The sequence below is a fragment of the Strongylocentrotus purpuratus genome, unplaced genomic scaffold (assembly GCF_000002235.5).
Source record: "Strongylocentrotus purpuratus isolate Spur 01 unplaced genomic scaffold, Spur_5.0 spur5_scaffold_13, whole genome shotgun sequence".
Lineage (NCBI taxonomy): Eukaryota > Metazoa > Echinodermata > Echinoidea > Camarodonta > Strongylocentrotidae > Strongylocentrotus > Strongylocentrotus purpuratus.
Window position 1 is genome coordinate 25,066,495 of NW_022145598.1, and position 13,140 is coordinate 25,079,634.

Consider the following 13,140-nt stretch of genomic DNA (forward strand, 5'->3'; position numbering starts at 1 on the left):
TGGTATTTATCAGGGAACACAAAACACTTTTAAACCTTTGTTCCAATAGTTTGGTCAAGGGATCTACAGGCTGGTCTCCTACTATTAATACGAGGTTATTATGTGCTATTTAAGTCATGTACGGGAAGGGATTTTTCTTATCTTTATAAATAGCTGTATCAAAACTGCTCAACTTATTCTCACTCTTAGTTTAAATGTTCCTTTATTCATTTTCTGCGTCTCTCTCTCTCTCTCACTATTTCTCTTTCTCGTGTAGTATCCCGAGTGATGGCGCAATCCCGAGAACCTGTCCGGATCGCGCCATCACTCGGCTTAACGCTTGTAGTCGGCGAACGGTTCTCGGGGATCGCGCCATCACTCGGCTTCACGCGTATAGTCAGCTAATAAAAAAAAGTCAATAAAAAGGGTCCAAAACTAGACTACTTCTGGGTGAGCAGTGTGACTAACTTTAAAGCACCCCCCCCCCCATTACGCAGATTATAGGTCTACGAACTGATAGAACAATTTGCAAAGGATTTCCTTATTAAGAATACTCAAACATGTAAAATATTCTCGAGTGAGATTCTTGATAATCTTATAGTTAATATGATAGTTAAACAGTTGAAAGTCTGGGTATCATGGGGTTAACGGTTGCGAGTCGTTATAAAGTCTGCATGCGTACGATTTAAAACCGATTTGTCATTTTTCTTTTCGATAAGAGGCCACCAATAAACCCGCCATTTTCGCCTCTGCTGTTTAGTTTAAAACACTGGCGTAGAAGACGTTACATTTTAGAACGTTCAAATCTGACAATATTACAGTATAGTTGTCAATCATAGCAATAATATTAACAGTACGCTATGCGCAGTGGGCTTTAAAAACATGGCTATACTTCGCCCCTACCAGATATGCCGTCGGAAGTACGCCCTCTACTGTTTACGAGAATCCCTGGGCTCATTTTTTCTTCATTTTCATCCGACCGTGCTACTCCTTTCGTATAAAATACAATTTTGTCTCACCAGTGATTCATTAAAGACACTGACAGGCTCGTATCAGGAGGCTCATGTTCCGTATGTATGGGTTGATTTGCCAACACAATCAGGCTATAGAACTTTTTCAGCGATCGAATAGCATCATGTCTGCTAACGGTGAACAAGGATGGACAAGTACTATAAAGGTGAGAATTAAAAGGTTTTCTGATTTTTTTTAAATAGTTAAACAACTTGTGAAAGAGTATGCATCAGAGGTAATGCCCATTTTGCGTACATACTGCCTTAAAAAGTGAGTTTGTTCATTGTTCGATTATATATGCTATATATTGTTATATATATAAACACAGCCACGATACGCCATTTCTTCTTGTAAGGAGGTTCATTAGTATTGTCTTTTTGCATATTTTCGAATTCAATACTTTCCTATATTGTCCACCTTTGCAAAGGAATCCCGGATTTTACCATTCTTTACTAGATAAATGATTTAAGTCCTGATAAAGTCTTTTCATTCATGGCGAAGTTTAATTCCTCCTCTGGTGTGATGTGACGTAAATTAATAATTTTAAATATGTCAAGTTATTAAGTTTTACATGAAATGTGTTAAATTTGTTTTAAATCAATCGGAGGTTTTCATGCTATGTGCAAAAAACGCCTTAGGTTTTTTAGGCATATGGCTTGAATGTAGCGTATTCATGCCAGAAGGGCCGTAACTTACACGGCATTATGCCAAAAGGGCCGTAACTTACACGGCATTATGCCAAAAGGGCCTTAACCTGCCGTTATCGTACCCGTGCGTAGTGAGCGCCCTTCTGGCATAAAGACATTTCTTGTTTCGCTACCCCTTTTGGTTTGCAAGAAAGCCCCTGCTACGGCTACTGGGTCACGAAAATTGATAAAACTGATTAACTAAAATGTTAGAAAAAGGATTTTTGATATCTGAATATTGTTATTAATATAATGCAGCTTTCGGTGAAGTAATTTTTTTACAGATCGAACATTTACTGTTTAGGACACCTTTTCCGTTGCTTATTTTTATTACAGTCCCTATACATTGACATCTGCGTATTTTATGAGTCAGTCGCATTTCATGCATCCACTTTTGACTTTGATCTTACTCAGAATACGTGCCTTCACGGTTGTTTCATCGCAAAGCATGCCGGGACATAATTCTAGTCCATTTTCACCTTCGCCGTGATCAGCTGTCCTGTTGCAAACAACGGGATTCGTATCGAATCAACATCATAATCTTGTACATAGTCCGCTATTCTGCAGTGATTTTCTTCCAATCCAGTATCATTTGTACGGTAAGAAAACCAAAGTTTGTGGTTATTCATTTTTATGACTAATAAAGCTGATAATACGACGTAAAGAGAGTGGGCCGAGATCCAACTTTAGTAAATGTAGGCCTAGATCTAGTCCCGTATGTTCAAATGTGTGTGCATTTTAAGTAGACTGATTGTCTTTTAAGCTGCTTAAGTACACTCGTCTCGTGTTTTAGGTAGAAATGTACAGTAATATGAGATTTATGTCTCATGAAATATTAATAGACTTTCTAGATCCTATAATTGATAATGGAATAGGGTCTTCTAGAATGGCCGACAGTTAGGCCTAGAAAGTGATTGCAATTAGAAATTATAAATGTAAGAAAGTAAAAGAGGCCATGAAAACGATAGATTTTTTCGATCTGGATCTGAATATAATAGTCTGATATCAATGAGCTCTACTTGAGGATCTACATGACGGGGGCGTACGGAGGATTTTTTCGAGGGGGGGGGGGGGGGGGGGGGGGCCGGGGGGTAAAATTTGAAAATCACGCAGTCAATTTCACGACTCGGCCAGCCGGTGAATAAGCCGGGGGTGGTAAGAGCACCTTTTTTTTTCCTTCTTTTTTTCCCCGAAAATATGAAATTTGGGAGACCGATATTTTGTTCAGTTGGTGGGGGGTAAGGTCACCTTTTTGGGGTCACCCTTTAGCACAAAAAATGTTTAATTTATTTTTGTTATTAAAAAAGTGAGGGGGGGGGGGGTTCCTCAAAAACACACACACACACATAGTCTAAACAAAATTGGAGGAGGGGGGGGGGTTCAACCCCCGAAACTCCCTCCCCCCTGCATACACGTCTGCTACATGATCTAGTGTTGAAGAAGTGATGAGGGTTCTTTGGTCACAAACTTAAATTTTCTTTTCTTTTCCCTTTTATTTATCAGTTGCAGCATCATCGAACACTATGACCCATGAATCAGAAGATAACGTAGATGCTACGAGAGAGCTCATTTCACAATGGACAACAGAAGTGTTACGTGACTTTCTACAAGGAGGGGACTCAAGCTTGGAAATCGAGTACCGGTAGTCATTATTTTATGGGTGTTCTCTGCCTTGACTCTGGGGGTACTGTTCAGCCATCCGAGGTAGAGATAAACTTGACGATGGATGGAGAGGGGGCGGGGGGGGGGGGGGGGGGGGAGAAAGGCATGCAGACTGCAGAGCTGGTCGTCTACTATGTATAGAGACATTTGTGTGTACCTAGTAGATAAGGACCCTCCATCACTAGAGGGAAGAATGAGAGACTACAAAGAGGGAAAGGCATTTAGTTATTTTGCCAGTTTCTGGTTAGGGAGATATTTTTTTCATCTCGTGGGAGAAAGCTGTCTGTAATTCAAAATCATTTGATACTTGAATAAATTTAGTTCATTTTTAGACTGTTTCATGTCAAACCGTTGATTCTACTTTCTTGTGAGTATAGTCAGAGAGATAGAGAAGTAACACGAGTAAAGAATGAAAAAGAAGCTAATATTTGAACGAGGAGGAGAAAATGGAGATTACGTTGTTGCCCATAGAGTTGGAATAATTGTTCTTACCACTTTTTATTAAATGATTGTGACCATTTGGTTTATTGTTTGTACATAAAGGTCATATGTTATAAGAACTGTATTGATCAATCTAAAGAGTCTTATAGATTGATTAATACAGTTTTGAGATGATGATGATGATTGTGATGATGAACGAGAAGGAGAAGAGGAGGAACATATCATGAGTTGATGGAGAAAAGATTGATAGAGGGGTTATCATTACAGAGAGAGAGAAAGAGAGATGGACTAACATGAGGAAGGGAGAGCAAGAATGGAGGCTATGACATAGGGGAAGAGATAGAAATCAAAATTATATTTATACTAACATTTACTAAATTAGAATAGTAAATTAGAAGATAAAGCTAAAGGAAAGAATGCAAACTAAAATTAAGCAAAGACCATCACAATATCGTTTACATTATAATATAAATTAAGTAAAGGTACATGGAAACGTGTACATTTGTAAATTTAATCTCTTGTTCTCTTAGATCTTCCTCTTCACACCTAATTCTTGCTCTCCCTCTCTATCTCTCCCTCCCCTCTCTGTCTCTTTCTCTCTCCTCTCTCCTTATTATCACTCTTTCTCTTTCATTAAGCGTCGACATCTCTCTCGATGCCTCTCTCTGTTTCTATGATTTTTCTCTCGTTAAATATTTAAAACATCAGGTCTGTCTGACCTTCCTCTCTTGAATAAATCATGAATAACTTCAACTCGGCGTCCTACATACAGTAATGATTGCTTAGTACTCATCTACAACCTTCTCTGTGTTGTTTTATTTTATTGATAAAATAAATATAACCATGAGATGAATACAAGTTAGATCAATATCAACAGGTTTAATGCAATGCATACAAGTTGACATCTTATGAAGAAGTAGTACCACCCCCACCCCCCCCCCCCTCCAGGAACGGGAACGGAGGTACCGCATGCGTGTTCCCAAAATCTCTGGCTCGTAACAAAGAAAAAGATCTGCCCGTATTGACTTTACACACTGGACTTTTGCTGAGAAGGGGGGGGGGGGTACCACCTTTAATGCAAACACATTTAAAGGGATCGGGTAACTTACTCTCAGATTCTGAAACAAAATCCTGGATTTAGCTCATGCTGCAATGATAAATTTAGGTCAGTCAGGAACTCAATGACTTTTACAATCCGATCGCCTGTCTGATTATCAAGATATTTACGATTGGAAATCGAAACCAAATTTTGTGTTTGCCAAACGGTTTTCATAACACTACAGTTTATTGGGGAAAACGAGTATGGTAAAAGGGGTCAAACAAAGATTTTTACTTTTTAGAGGCACTTCTTGATCATTTTGAAGCACAATTTTGTTAGGGCTTCAGTATTAATACACCATATCACAGACACTGGTAGCACGTAGGGCCATACGTCCATCTCGGTTTAAACATTGTTATACATTGTTAAACAATGCATTTTACAATACCTTTACAACATACACCATACACCATTTGCTGTCACATGGTTTGGAGATCACATTACAGATAATAATTCTACAACTGTGAGGTTTCACCTGTCGTCATTTGATACCCGAAGGAACACTTTTTTAGGGGCTAAATCTAATTTTTTCACAAGGCAAAATAACTATATGCCTTCCCCTCTTTGTAGTCTCTCATTATTTTTCCCTCTAGTGATGGAGGGTCCTTATCCAGTAGGTACATACAAACATAGTAGGCCAGTTCTGCATGCCTACCCCCACCCCCCCCCCCCCAATCCATCCATTGTCCAGTTCCTCACAGTGTCTACCTCGGATGGCTGAACAGCTACCGCGTCAAGGCAGAACACCCATAAAATAGTGACTACCGGTACTCGATTTCCAAGCTTGAGTCCCCTCCTTGTAGAAAGTCACGTAACACTTCTGTTGTCCATTGTGAAATGAGCTCTCTCGTAACATCTACATGCATGTTATCTTCTGTTTCATCGGCCGTGTTTGATGATGCTGCAACTGATAAATATAAGGGAAAAGACAATCATATTAAGTTCGTGACCACAAGAATGATTGTAACAAAAGAATCCTTATCACTTCTTCAACACGTAGATGCTCAATTAAGTTGAGCTCATCGATATCAGAATTTATATCCAGATCCAGATCGACAAATCTATCATTTTCATGGCCTCTTTTACTTTTTTACACTTAATTGCAATCACTATCTAAATGTCAGCCATTCTAGTAGACCCTATTCCATTATCAATTATAGGATCTAGAAAGTCTATTAATATTTCATGAGACATACTTGGTACTTGGTACTTGGTTGGGTAATCCCTTTGGCAGCTCACTCAGGAAGCTATACTGGGATAAATCTCATATTACTGTACATTTCTACCTAAAACACGAGACGAGTGTACTTAAGCAGCTTAAAAGACAATCAGTCTACTTAAAATGCACACACATTTGAACATACGGCTTACGGGACTAGATCTAGGCCTACATTTACTAAAGTTGGATCTCGGCCCACTCTCATTACGTCGTATTATCAGCTTTATTAGTCATAAAAATGAATAACCACAAACTTTGGTTTTCTTACCGTACAAATGATACTGGATTGGAAGAAAATCACTGCAGAATAGCGGACTATGTACAAGATTATGATGTTGATTCGATAAGAATCCCGTTGTTTGCAACAGGACAGCTGATCACGGCGAAGGTGAAAATGGACTAGAATTATGTCCCGGCATGCTTTGCGATGAAACAACCGTGAAGGCACGTATTCATGAGCAAAATTTTTGATATATACGTTCATTGATTATTCTAAGTACATTGTGTCTATTGTAGACTAATCGTGTTTCTAATGGTGATTCTATTGATATTTATTGAATTAAATTAAAATAACGAAATAATCTGTCATAGATTTAAAAAAAATAAAAAAATTGCCGTGTAGGTTAACGCCCTTTTGGCGTATGGAAAAAGATGAGATACGCGTTTAGGGCCTTTTGAAACTCATAATTATCTTAACAAATAAATCGAATTTCAACAAGTGAAGCACATTATTTTAAAGAGAATGTTAAAATCTACCAGGTGATGTTAATAACTCAATAACCCCCACAATCAGGTGAAGGCCCCTTTGGCATAAGGTCGGCGCAAAAGGCGGCCTCCATGATTGTGCGAATCATTTTATCGGGTTTTTAGTCAATTGCTCGACTTTATACTCATAATGTAGACCCCTCCTTTAAAAAAATTAAGCTTGCATAATAGTGACATGCACTCATTGCACTTTGCTATTAATTAGACGAACATTATTAATATAAAAAAAAATACATAATATGATACAGCAAAAGAAAAAAGAGGAAAGTAGATAGATATGAAGAGAGAGAGATAGAGAGAGAGAGAGACAAAGACAGAGAGAGAGAGAGAGAGAAATATCATTGCACTTGAAAGAAGGCATATCGAGATGCTGGGAAAACAAGAGAAAGGGAACGGACAATAATATTGAAGACATGGGGCGATTAAGGGAGATGGAAAAGGGAAGAGAGAGAGAGAGATAGAAAGAGAGAGAGGAATCTAATTTTAATTTCAATTCAATTCAATTCCATTGAATTCAATTCAAAATACTTTATTTCCACTAAAAAACGAACAAATAATACTTGTGATTTAGTACAGACAGTTAAAAATATACAAATCATGAGCATGACATGTGTGTTAAGTTAATTTAAACAAACTGCAAAAATGAAAAAGGAAAAAAGGGGCACCAATAATTACTCAGATATAACAACATAACATAACATAATAACAGTATTGTGCATGGATTCATCTGCCCCTCCCTGCTCATCACTTCCCTCCCCCTTCTCTCTCTCTTATGGTAATTTACAAAATTATATTTTATTTAAAAAATAGGTATCGAAATGAAACAAATTAAAGGGATAATAGATATTTTAAGATTTTTCTTTAAGGAGTTCAAGTAAACATATTGTGTGACAGAAGATGGAAGAGAATTCCATACTGTTGACCCTGTATATCATACCGATTGTTGCATGTACTGTTTATCAATATTCCAGATGTGTAACTTTAGACTACTAATTTTTATATAGATGAATTTTAGAGTTAGTTTGGAACAACAAGAGATGACGGTACATTACCTTTGATACATTTGAATACAAACACAGCATTTTGATATTTATGTACAGGTAGGCTATTAATATTGAGGGAATTTAATTGTCTAAATAAAGGTTTAGAATGGGCAAAATAATTAGAGTTTGTACAATATTGAAGACAACGCTTCGGAAGTAAAAATAAGGGTTTCAACTAAGGAGGACTTGTATTTTCCCACACGATGTTACCATATGACAAATATGAAAGAATGAGTGAATTATAAATCATAAACAATACATTTCCTGGTAAATAATACTTCCGCTTTGACAATAACCCTGTAGTTTTATTAATCTTTGCAGAGATCATGGCAATATGGGATTTCCATGACAGTTTTCCATCTTTGAGAGTATTCCTAAAAATTGAATATTTGAGACTTTTCCAATGATTGTTTGATTAATATATAATGGTGGAACTTGATTTGTTAGTTCTCATTTGTTACACTGAGCCGTTCTAAAAAGTATACATTTGGTTTTGTCTAATTTAAGCGATAGTTTATTTGCCTTTAACCACAGAGATTCATTCTTCATGTGTTCATTAAACTGATCTATCAGTGAGTATAAATTATTATGGCTTAAGAACAAAGAAGTGTCATCAGCAAACTGTAAACATTTTAAGGAATGAGAAGAGTTACATATGTCATTTATATATAAAAGGAAAAAAAGGGGCACTAAATTTGACCTTTTTGGAATTCCAGATTTAATCAGTAATTTGGTAGAACTGTATCCATTATAACTGGTACTTTTGTGAAAAATAACTGTTAAGCCAATTGAACGCAAAACCTCTAACACCATAATTAACTAATTTCTTTAATAAAGAAAATAGAGAAATCAACGGTATCAAACGCCTTACTCAGGTCCATAAGAGACACCAAATATAAACTGTTTTGAATTCAAGGCATTAACAATGATAATCATGAACAGATATTAAAGCATGGTCAGTAGAAAAATGGGTTCAAAATCCAAATTGATTATCATGTCATATAATGTGTTTAGATACACATTTGTATGTTCTATCATAGCCTAGTCTCTCCTTGATTTTTGAGAAGCATGACAAAAGTGGTATAGGACGATAACTACCTATAGTGTGCTTATCCCCCCTTTTTAAAGATTGGGATAGTGCTGGATACTTTTAGCTGTTAAAGCCCAAGTCCACTCCAAAAATAACTTACTTTCAATAGAACCAGAAAAATCAGACAAACCAATCAAAAAAAGTCTGAGCAAAATCAGATAACTAATAAGAAAGTTATGAATTTTTAATGACATTAAAAACTTTGAAAATCACTACACAAATTGGCAACTCACTCATGAGTCTGCGACATATGGTCCTCACTATCCACTAATTATTTTCGTTATATTGATAATATAAATTTCCTATTTTCACCCTAAGAATCATATTTCTTCACTCCAGCATCCAAGTTAGATTGTTAGTATTTTTTGATGTGTGGATGCACAAATAAAGACTAATTTATGTCCAGTTAAATCATGAAAATTTTTGATAAACTATTTATATAAAAATCAATAATTATGAAATACAATATTCAGAAAATAGTATAAATTCTTCAAAATTCATAAAAGTTTTTGGGAAATGTCATGCATGCAATGTGATACAAATCATATAACCTGGGCAAAGGCATTGGGAAATCAAGTTTTGGGGGATAAAAAGGGAAATTAATGGGATTAAACTATATAAAGCAATTGATAAGTTGTGAGGACATGACGTCACAAACTGATAACCATCTTGGCAAATTGTGTTGTGATTCTCATTGCTCCATAGTTTTACATACTTTTTCAAAAATTCATAACTTTCTTATTAGTTATCCGATTTTGCTCAAACGTTTTTTGATTGGTTTGTCTGATTTTTCTGCTTTTATTGTCAGCAAGTTATTTTTGGAGTGGACTTGCCCTTTAAGGTACTATTCCCATTTAAGGAAATATAGAAAGAGAGAGAAAAAAGAGGGGACAGGGAAAAGAGAAAGAGAAAAGACCTTGATTAATTTCATTTTGTGTAGGTTTACGTATAATTAATTGTTTCAACGTTTCAACGTTTACTTTTTCTTTCAGCAGACTAACCCTTGGACTACCGATTTCCTCATCGTGAAGATGACTGTTTTCTGCAACAGGTAACCTCCTGTTTTTTTAAATAAAAATATTCTAAAATGGCCTTGACAACAAATGAAAATAAGAATATAAACAAACATACTTATGAATTATTGTTGACGTTATTTGCGGAAGTAGTGAGGATGTTTGTGTGTGTGGAAAGAGGGTATAATTATTCTGTTATTATATTAGTTTTAAAAGTACTTTCTTTATCTACGTTTCATTTCACGTCATTGCAAACAGATATTTTGCTCGTTCAAATGCCCACCTCTCTTTCCCCGCCACCTCCACACACACCTACACACCTACACACAAATATTCTGTTAACGGTCGCTGGTTGTTAGTATTTTTTTTCATTATAAAATATTACATACCTTTCTTTAGATCTAAGCCATTCCCGTGAAGAAAAGAACAATGCCAGTAATGATCAATAATTCATGAGTGACATTGGTTTACGTGTATGAATTGTCTTTGTGCGAGCGCGGATAACAAACAGTGCTTTTTGCCTGCGATTCCCAAATGATTGTAAGATTCAGTCGAAAATTAAAAGACAGTGTCTCAGATTGTCCGTGATGTTTTAACCAATCTTTCCTCAAGAAAAGGATAAGGTATGAATTCTCGGTAAATTTGTGTGTTAATTCAGTATATAAAAGACATATCGACTGCTTTAATATTCGGAGCCTGGCTGTTGGCTCTCGTGCACGTGCACACCCTCGGAGCGCCTCGGTGTCATGGCGGGATGTGCACGTCCCCTTAAGCCTATAAAACAGCCAGGCCTCTCATGGCAGTCAATGTCTCTATATCATAATAATAATAATATTCAGCTTTTATATATCGATTAATACGTCTCAGACGTCTCTAAGCGCTTTACAGATATACTATTACCCCGGTCGCTGAAGTTCAGTGCTTGCCCGCACACACTGTGTGCACAATCTCCACTTCCTTGGGATCATTCTAGCCAGGCGTTACTTTTACTCTCAAAAACTGTTTGACCAACATTGACGGTCGCATCCTACCGGGTACTAATTTTAACATAGGTTAATATTTTGCCAAAGGGCGTTAGTGCCGTGTCGGGATTCGAACCCTCGACCTTCGCATCCCCAGTCAAGCGCCTTAAACCACGACCACGACACTCCCGATCATTTGAAGATGAATGTTAACGCTGTATAACCTTACTGCACCAAAAGTTAATCGATATGACCATTATTTATGTCAAGTACGTTGTCGCCATCATAGGACCTGATTCGTATTTTCATGGATATACTAACGTCTTTCGCCCAATACGTCATATTTCTGCTCAGCGATGGAACACGTCTAGCGGTATGCTATTTGACTTTGAGATATTACAGACCTATCCGAAGAAAAGTCAACGTTATATGATTCAATGAAAATATGAATGAACGTAGAATAAAGAATAGAAAGGAATAACAAACATATCCCTTTTCAGTATAGTACAAAAGAAAAAAAAATAAATAATACGCAGACCTCGAAATTATGAGCCAACAGGGTTCAAATTTTCGGCAGTTACCGGGTGACGAAATACAAACTGGTCCAGATCGGCTCGTCTATACAGTGGGTCCCAGAAAAAAAACGAAACCGAGAATTATCGATGTTTTATCACAATTATAATTAATAATTGTCACATATGGCAGATCGTTAACGAAACGGAGTTAAGTCTTTTGTCAACTCTGTTTGTTGCTACGGCAGGCAGCCAGTGAAAAGGAATTTGTTTAATCAAATTATGAAAATGCAAGCATTACTTTAAACAAACAAAACGTTGTTATTCCTGGCTCATTTTTCCTGATTGAGGTGTCATATGAAATGGTAGAAACTGAACTTTCTAGAAATGTGATTTTCTCTTTTAGATTCAGATACCGCCCGCCAAATGACTTTTTGGTACCCTCTCTTCAAATTGTTTTTAATCACTCATGCATTAATATGCATTTATAGGAGTTACACCAAATTAAAGAAGAGGGTCTAAGCTTTAAAAATAAGTGTAATTTATTAATTATAATTGTGATTAAATTATGATAAAACATCGATAATTCTCGGTTTCGTTTTTTCTGGCACGCCCTGTTTATTTATATATAGCTGAAACATAAGCCGTATAGTACGTCTAAGTAATGCGAAGTCACTGTGAATATGCGTACTCCATAACATGATGTCAACAAGTCGTTAACTAGTCGTTTAGGTCGACAGATTTCGATTTGCATTACTTTAGATTTCGCATTTTCAGAGAACCTCTGACAGGTAGTAAAATCCCATATAAATTGATGTTATTGTCGTCTATGGCTCATTAGTTTTCCGTTGATATATAATTCATCCATTTCATTTTGTAATGGAATAATGGGCCAACTGAATAATAACGGCACAATTTGGAAGCAATAATCATTCGGGCTTATCATTACGTACATTTACTTATAATGAGGGCTTCTATTTTATACACTCCCTTTTACACGGCGCATGGTTTAATCTCATTGCGTACCGGACCGTTCGACAGGTTGCCTCCACATTATGAAATTTATGTATAAACGCACCATCTGGACCTGTTATCTTTGTTTTCCCCATGCGTTAAATGTTCTAAAATTAATTTAGTAGTTGGATCAGAAGTTGATGTTTAACAAATAACGTCGCAGATCACTTAGTATAACATACACATGTACTTGCCACTCCCCCCCCCCCCCTCTTCCCCGTGGGTAGCGGTGAATATTTCTAAAATACCCCGGCCTCCCCACATGCTTAATACTTAATATATGAATACTTTATATATGAATGGCTTTCCCACGGAATATTTCTTTGTATAATGAAATACTAATTGTTTTAATAGTTACAAAGCGTCATATTTCTGTACAACTGTAATAGTGTGAGCCACATGGATAGACCAGGGCATGTGAATGATAACACACCAAAAGGACTCTGTAGTAATCGATTGATGTTAGGGGTTAGCGGTGTCGTGGTCAAGTGGAGACGTCACTCGACTGTAAATCACATCGTTCGTGGTTCAGGTCCTACCGCGGCACTAATTTCCTTTAGTAGAAAATTTGTCTACATTTGCCAGCCTCCACCTAGGTTAATTAAATTTGGAAGAAATGTAGGAAGAAATTACTTGAATGCTTT